The 8,772-nt window shown below is 45.5% G+C and overlaps 3 non-coding genes across 3 annotated transcripts; all 3 read right to left on the reverse strand.

Moving 5' to 3' along the window:
• Nucleotides 1-1,969: 1,969 nt before the first annotated feature.
• On the reverse strand, nt 1,970-2,160 carry LOC130311564 (U2 spliceosomal RNA). Its single transcript, XR_008859894.1, has one exon. It is a non-coding gene; the product is annotated as a U2 spliceosomal RNA (small nuclear RNA).
• A 2,080-nt stretch (nt 2,161-4,240) lies between these two features.
• LOC130311576 (U2 spliceosomal RNA) lies at nt 4,241-4,431 on the reverse strand. The gene has a single exon (XR_008859906.1). It is a non-coding gene; the product is annotated as a U2 spliceosomal RNA (small nuclear RNA).
• Nucleotides 4,432-6,499: 2,068 nt separating this feature from the next.
• Nucleotides 6,500-6,690, reverse strand: LOC130311588 (U2 spliceosomal RNA). The gene has a single exon (XR_008859917.1). It is a non-coding gene; the product is annotated as a U2 spliceosomal RNA (small nuclear RNA).
• Nucleotides 6,691-8,772: the final 2,082 nt, after the last annotated feature.

Genomic DNA, 8,772 nt, shown 5'->3' on the forward strand with positions numbered 1-8,772 from the left:
GGCAGTCAACCACCAGTACACACAGCAGAACCTAAACCCATACCATTATTGCTAAGCAGCAAGACAGGGGCCCATTGCACTCCCACGGGGCCTTTTTAAATGCAATCCATAACCCGGATTTGCCAGGAACCCTTCTTACTCCTCCTACTTGCATGTGACACTGGGCTTAGGATCTGCATAGGAAACACACACACAAGCACACACCTACCTTTGTTGCCTGCAGATGCCTCCTTGGCTGTCCCCAAACGGTATCAAACCAACACCCACGGGAAGCTGTAAGCATAGAGGACATGCCTGCACCCCATTGGACTTACCTGTGTGGGTTAAATCCGGGTTATTTGACAACCTATGGCGGTGATGGTTCTGCTCAGGCAGAGCAGTGCTGATGCTCCTCATAAAGCTGTCGCTGCTGTGAAGGTTCTAGGTGACATCACAAATCCCTATGGTTACATACACAACAAAGCTGGGTTGTTGTTGTTTACACTCTGCAAGGCCTGTGGAAGTGAGTGACATCATAGCACTGTAGTTCTGAGGGTTCTAGATGGATGCAACAATCTCCTGTTGCTTCTATGAAGGCCATAATAGACGACATCACCAAACAGCTCCATAGTCACATACACAGCAAAGGAGAGATGTTGTTTACACCTAGTGATGTCAGTGGTATTGAGTGACATCACAGCACAGTGCTAAGGCTCCTGGGCCTGGACACAGCAGCGGCTGCAATATCTCAACGGAGAATACGTTTATATATATGTGTGTGTGTGCGCGTATATATATATATATATATATATATATATATATATATATATATATATATTTCTCCGCCGAAATCACTTTTAAACCCATTTCCACCTTTTTTTCCCTTCTCTTCCTCTTACTTTTTTTTCACGTTTTTTTACGTTTTTCTCCTTTTCGCCTCTTTTCTGGGCGTATTATTCTTCTTTTTCTTCTTTTTTTTCGTCTAATGCATACCCCATCAGTGCAGCAATGCTTATTCAATACCGCCAGCAGATGGAGACACTGGGGGATAATTTTCTAAGGATTTATACTGATTTTTCCTGTCTGAATTTGTCGCACAGAAAGTTGCAGGCCAAATATGTGTGACATTTCTGCGACTTTAGCTTCTAGAGCATTTTTACAACATTATACATAGGTGCTGAATACATAAAAAGCGACTGTTCAGCGACAGACAAGTCGCATCGGCTGAAAGTAGGCCAGAATGTCAGTCCATGTTGGAGCAGGTTTAGATACAGTCTAAAGTATAGATCTCAAAGTCTGTGCACAGAATTTAGCAAGGGCCTCGCACCTTCTGATGCATCAGGTAGGTGCACAATAGCATAGCCTAACCCTCTGTACTTTGGTCTATATTGATGCGGGACATAGACAGCCAGCTGATGACCAATCCATTAGTGCAATGGATGGCTGGAAGCATTTGTCTTTGCCTTTGCAATACCACAGAAGCAATGCATGGTCAATGTACAGCAATGACACACCTGTGTGAACAGCCAGGAGACCCCCCCCATGTTATGTTACATAGTTATATAGTTAGTACGGTCGAAAAAAGACATATGTCCATCAAGTTCAACCAGGGAATTAAGGGGTAGGGGTGTGGCGCGATATTGGGGAAGGGATGAGATTTTATATTTCTTCATAAGCATTAATCTTATTTTGTCAATTAGGAACATTCAGCACCCACCCGCTATCAAGGCAGCTGCCTATCATGTCATGCCCTACCTGCACAGGTGTGCTGGCTACTCAAATGATCCAATTAAGGAGGCCATTTAGTCAGCAGCAGCAGAAGTCCTGTGCCTGGACGCTCCAACAGCGGCCAGACACAAGCAGAAGCAGCAGCAGCAGCACCACCTTTTGTTTTTTGGCTGCAGCAGCAAGGCCCACAGGGCTGGCTAGCTGGCTAGCCAGCAAGCAGGTAGCAATGAAAGTAGGAATCTTTCTTTTTAACCCTGTAAGGGGGTGGTGCACTGTACCCGAAGATACTGCCATATCGGGTCAATGCATAGGGCGACGGAAGCAAGCTTCGAAATCGGCCCCCGTTCTCAAAAATCCATTTAATATATGGTCCCCAGATAGGGGACGTATCAGATATTAAACTGATAAGAACAGATACTACACTTGATCTTAGCCAAAAGGCCGAGAAGCGATAACCGTGAAAGGGGCGGGCCCAACAAGGTCCCCTTCATGGGCACTATCACTGCTTGCTGTCAGGGAGGCTGCCAGACAATTTTCCATGCACACTCTGGGCTGGGGGGCAGTCAACCACCAGTACACACAGCAGAACCTAAACCCATACCATTATTGCTAAGCAGCAAGACAGGGGCCCATTGCACTCCCACGGGGCCTTTTTAAATGCAATCCATAACCCGGATTTGCCAGGAACCCTTCTTACTCCTCCTACTTGCATGTGACACTGGGCTTAGGATCTGCATAGGAAACACACACACAAGCACACACCTACCTTTGTTGCCTGCAGATGCCTCCTTGGCTGTCCCCAAACGGTATCAAACCAACACCCACGGGAAGCTGTAAGCATAGAGGACATGCCTGCACCCCATTGGACTTACCTGTGTGGGTTAAATCCGGGTTATTTGACAACCTATGGCGGTGATGGTTCTGCTCAGGCAGAGCAGTGCTGATGCTCCTCATAAAGCTGTCGCTGCTGTGAAGGTTCTAGGTGACATCACAAATCCCTATGGTTACATACACAACAAAGCTGGGTTGTTGTTGTTTACACTCTGCAAGGCCTGTGGAAGTGAGTGACATCATAGCACTGTAGTTCTGAGGGTTCTAGATGGATGCAACAATCTCCTGTTGCTTCTATGAAGGCCATAATAGACGACATCACCAAACAGCTCCATAGTCACATACACAGCAAAGGAGAGATGTTGTTTACACCTAGTGATGTCAGTGGTATTGAGTGACATCACAGCACAGTGCTAAGGCTCCTGGGCCTGGACACAGCAGCGGCTGCAATATCTCAACGGAGAATACGTTTATATATATGTGTGTGTGTGCGCGTATATATATATATATATATATATATATATATATATATATATATATATATATATATTTCTCCGCCGAAATCACTTTTAAACCCATTTCCACCTTTTTTTCCCTTCTCTTCCTCTTACTTTTTTTTCACGTTTTTTTACGTTTTTCTCCTTTTCGCCTCTTTTCTGGGCGTATTATTCTTCGTATTCTTCTTTTTTTTCGTCTAATGCATACCCCATCAGTGCAGCAATGCTTATTCAATACCGCCAGCAGATGGAGACACTGGGGGATAATTTTCTAAGGATTTATACTGATTTTTCCTGTCTGAATTTGTCGCACAGAAAGTTGCAGGCCAAATATGTGTGACATTTCTGCGACTTTAGCTTCTAGAGCATTTTTACAACATTATACATAGGTGCTGAATACATAAAAAGCGACTGTTCAGCGACAGACAAGTCGCATCGGCTGAAAGTAGGCCAGAATGTCAGTCCATGTTGGAGCAGGTTTAGATACAGTCTAAAGTATAGATCTCAAAGTCTGTGCACAGAATTTAGCAAGGGCCTCGCACCTTCTGATGCATCAGGTAGGTGCACAATAGCATAGCCTAACCCTCTGTACTTTGGTCTATATTGATGCGGGACATAGACAGCCAGCTGATGACCAATCCATTAGTGCAATGGATGGCTGGAAGCATTTGTCTTTGCCTTTGCAATACCACAGAAGCAATGCATGGTCAATGTACAGCAATGACACACCTGTGTGAACAGCCAGGAGACCCCCCCCATGTTATGTTACATAGTTACATAGTTAGTACGGTCGAAAAAAGACATATGTCCATCAAGTTCAACCAGGGAATTAAGGGGTAGGGGTGTGGCGCGATATTGGGGAAGGGATGAGATTTTATATTTCTTCATAAGCATTAATCTTATTTTGTCAATTAGGAACATTCAGCACCCACCCGCTATCAAGGCAGCTGCCTATCATGTCATGCCCTACCTGCACAGGTGTGCTGGCTACTCAAATGATCCAATTAAGGAGGCCATTTAGTCAGCAGCAGCAGAAGTCCTGTGCCTGGACGCTCCAACAGCGGCCAGACACAAGCAGAAGCAGCAGCAGCAGCACCACCTTTTGTTTTTTGGCTGCAGCAGCAAGGCCCACAGGGCTGGCTAGCTGGCTAGCCAGCAAGCAGGTAGCAATGAAAGTAGGAATCTTTCTTTTTAACCCTGTAAGGGGGTGGTGCACTGTACCCGAAGATACTGCCATATCGGGTCAATGCATAGGGCGACGGAAGCAAGCTTCGAAATCGGCCCCCGTTCTCAAAAATCCATTTAATATATGGTCCCCAGATAGGGGACGTATCAGATATTAAACTGATAAGAACAGATACTACACTTGATCTTAGCCAAAAGGCCGAGAAGCGATAACCGTGAAAGGGGCGGGCCCAACAAGGTCCCCTTCATGGGCACTATCACTGCTTGCTGTCAGGGAGGCTGCCAGACAATTTTCCATGCACACTCTGGGCTGGGGGGCAGTCAACCACCAGTACACACAGCAGAACCTAAACCCATACCATTATTGCTAAGCAGCAAGACAGGGGCCCATTGCACTCCCACGGGGCCTTTTTAAATGCAATCCATAACCCGGATTTGCCAGGAACCCTTCTTACTCCTCCTACTTGCATGTGACACTGGGCTTAGGATCTGCATAGGAAACACACACACAAGCACACACCTACCTTTGTTGCCTGCAGATGCCTCCTTGGCTGTCCCCAAACGGTATCAAACCAACACCCACGGGAAGCTGTAAGCATAGAGGACATGCCTGCACCCCATTGGACTTACCTGTGTGGGTTAAATCCGGGTTATTTGACAACCTATGGCGGTGATGGTTCTGCTCAGGCAGAGCAGTGCTGATGCTCCTCATAAAGCTGTCGCTGCTGTGAAGGTTCTAGGTGACATCACAAATCCCTATGGTTACATACACAACAAAGCTGGGTTGTTGTTGTTTACACTCTGCAAGGCCTGTGGAAGTGAGTGACATCATAGCACTGTAGTTCTGAGGGTTCTAGATGGATGCAACAATCTCCTGTTGCTTCTATGAAGGCCATAATAGACGACATCACCAAACAGCTCCATAGTCACATACACAGCAAAGGAGAGATGTTGTTTACACCTAGTGATGTCAGTGGTATTGAGTGACATCACAGCACAGTGCTAAGGCTCCTGGGCCTGGACACAGCAGCGGCTGCAATATCTCAACGGAGAATACGTTTATATATATGTGTGTGTGTGCGCGTATATATATATATATATATATATATATATATATATATATATATTTCTCCGCCGAAATCACTTTTAAACCCATTTCCACCTTTTTTTCCCTTCTCTTCCTCTTACTTTTTTTTCACGTTTTTTTACGTTTTTCTCCTTTTCGCCTCTTTTCTGGGCGTATTATTCTTCTTTTTCTTCTTTTTTTTCGTCTAATGCATACCCCATCAGTGCAGCAATGCTTATTCAATACCGCCAGCAGATGGAGACACTGGGGGATAATTTTCTAAGGATTTATACTGATTTTTCCTGTCTGAATTTGTCGCACAGAAAGTTGCAGGCCAAATATGTGTGACATTTCTGCGACTTTAGCTTCTAGAGCATTTTTACAACATTATACATAGGTGCTGAATACATAAAAAGCGACTGTTCAGCGACAGACAAGTCGCATCGGCTGAAAGTAGGCCAGAATGTCAGTCCATGTTGGAGCAGGTTTAGATACAGTCTAAAGTATAGATCTCAAAGTCTGTGCACAGAATTTAGCAAGGGCCTCGCACCTTCTGATGCATCAGGTAGGTGCACAATAGCATAGCCTAACCCTCTGTACTTTGGTCTATATTGATGCGGGACATAGACAGCCAGCTGATGACCAATCCATTAGTGCAATGGATGGCTGGAAGCATTTGTCTTTGCCTTTGCAATACCACAGAAGCAATGCATGGTCAATGTACAGCAATGACACACCTGTGTGAACAGCCAGGAGACCCCCCCCATGTTATGTTACATAGTTATATAGTTAGTACGGTCGAAAAAAGACATATGTCCATCAAGTTCAACCAGGGAATTAAGGGGTAGGGGTGTGGCGCGATATTGGGGAAGGGATGAGATTTTATATTTCTTCATAAGCATTAATCTTATTTTGTCAATTAGGAACATTCAGCACCCACCCGCTATCAAGGCAGCTGCCTATCATGTCATGCCCTACCTGCACAGGTGTGCTGGCTACTCAAATGATCCAATTAAGGAGGCCATTTAGTCAGCAGCAGCAGAAGTCCTGTGCCTGGACGCTCCAACAGCGGCCAGACACAAGCAGAAGCAGCAGCAGCAGCACCACCTTTTGTTTTTTGGCTGCAGCAGCAAGGCCCACAGGGCTGGCTAGCTGGCTAGCCAGCAAGCAGGTAGCAATGAAAGTAGGAATCTTTCTTTTTAACCCTGTAAGGGGGTGGTGCACTGTACCCGAAGATACTGCCATATCGGGTCAATGCATAGGGCGACGGAAGCAAGCTTCGAAATCGGCCCCCGTTCTCAAAAATCCATTTAATATATGGTCCCCAGATAGGGGACGTATCAGATATTAAACTGATAAGAACAGATACTACACTTGATCTTAGCCAAAAGGCCGAGAAGCGATAACCGTGAAAGGGGCGGGCCCAACAAGGTCCCCTTCATGGGCACTATCACTGCTTGCTGTCAGGGAGGCTGCCAGACAATTTTCCATGCACACTCTGGGCTGGGGGGCAGTCAACCACCAGTACACACAGCAGAACCTAAACCCATACCATTATTGCTAAGCAGCAAGACAGGGGCCCATTGCACTCCCACGGGGCCTTTTTAAATGCAATCCATAACCCGGATTTGCCAGGAACCCTTCTTACTCCTCCTACTTGCATGTGACACTGGGCTTAGGATCTGCATAGGAAACACACACACAAGCACACACCTACCTTTGTTGCCTGCAGATGCCTCCTTGGCTGTCCCCAAACGGTATCAAACCAACACCCACGGGAAGCTGTAAGCATAGAGGACATGCCTGCACCCCATTGGACTTACCTGTGTGGGTTAAATCCGGGTTATTTGACAACCTATGGCGGTGATGGTTCTGCTCAGGCAGAGCAGTGCTGATGCTCCTCATAAAGCTGTCGCTGCTGTGAAGGTTCTAGGTGACATCACAAATCCCTATGGTTACATACACAACAAAGCTGGGTTGTTGTTGTTTACACTCTGCAAGGCCTGTGGAAGTGAGTGACATCATAGCACTGTAGTTCTGAGGGTTCTAGATGGATGCAACAATCTCCTGTTGCTTCTATGAAGGCCATAATAGACGACATCACCAAACAGCTCCATAGTCACATACACAGCAAAGGAGAGATGTTGTTTACACCTAGTGATGTCAGTGGTATTGAGTGACATCACAGCACAGTGCTAAGGCTCCTGGGCCTGGACACAGCAGCGGCTGCAATATCTCAACGGAGAATACGTTTATATATATGTGTGTGTGTGCGCGTATATATATATATATATATATATATATATATATATATATATATATATATATATATATTTCTCCGCCGAAATCACTTTTAAACCCATTTCCACCTTTTTTTCCCTTCTCTTCCTCTTACTTTTTTTTCACGTTTTTTTACGTTTTTCTCCTTTTCGCCTCTTTTCTGGGCGTATTATTCTTCGTATTCTTCTTTTTTTTCGTCTAATGCATACCCCATCAGTGCAGCAATGCTTATTCAATACCGCCAGCAGATGGAGACACTGGGGGATAATTTTCTAAGGATTTATACTGATTTTTCCTGTCTGAATTTGTCGCACAGAAAGTTGCAGGCCAAATATGTGTGACATTTCTGCGACTTTAGCTTCTAGAGCATTTTTACAACATTATACATAGGTGCTGAATACATAAAAAGCGACTGTTCAGCGACAGACAAGTCGCATCGGCTGAAAGTAGGCCAGAATGTCAGTCCATGTTGGAGCAGGTTTAGATACAGTCTAAAGTATAGATCTCAAAGTCTGTGCACAGAATTTAGCAAGGGCCTCGCACCTTCTGATGCATCAGGTAGGTGCACAATAGCATAGCCTAACCCTCTGTACTTTGGTCTATATTGATGCGGGACATAGACAGCCAGCTGATGACCAATCCATTAGTGCAATGGATGGCTGGAAGCATTTGTCTTTGCCTTTGCAATACCACAGAAGCAATGCATGGTCAATGTACAGCAATGACACACCTGTGTGAACAGCCAGGAGACCCCCCCCATGTTATGTTACATAGTTACATAGTTAGTACGGTCGAAAAAAGACATATGTCCATCAAGTTCAACCAGGGAATTAAGGGGTAGGGGTGTGGCGCGATATTGGGGAAGGGATGAGATTTTATATTTCTTCATAAGCATTAATCTTATTTTGTCAATTAGGAACATTCAGCACCCACCCGCTATCAAGGCAGCTGCCTATCATGTCATGCCCTACCTGCACAGGTGTGCTGGCTACTCAAATGATCCAATTAAGGAGGCCATTTAGTCAGCAGCAGCAGAAGTCCTGTGCCTGGACGCTCCAACAGCGGCCAGACACAAGCAGAAGCAGCAGCAGCAGCACCACCTTTTGTTTTTTGGCTGCAGCAGCAAGGCCCACAGGGCTGGCTAGCTGGCTAGCCAGCAAGCAGGTAGCAATGAAAGTAGGAATCTTTCTTTTTAACCCTGTAAGG

This window comes from Hyla sarda, unplaced genomic scaffold, assembly GCF_029499605.1.
Source record: "Hyla sarda isolate aHylSar1 unplaced genomic scaffold, aHylSar1.hap1 scaffold_1646, whole genome shotgun sequence".
NCBI lineage: Eukaryota > Metazoa > Chordata > Amphibia > Anura > Hylidae > Hyla > Hyla sarda.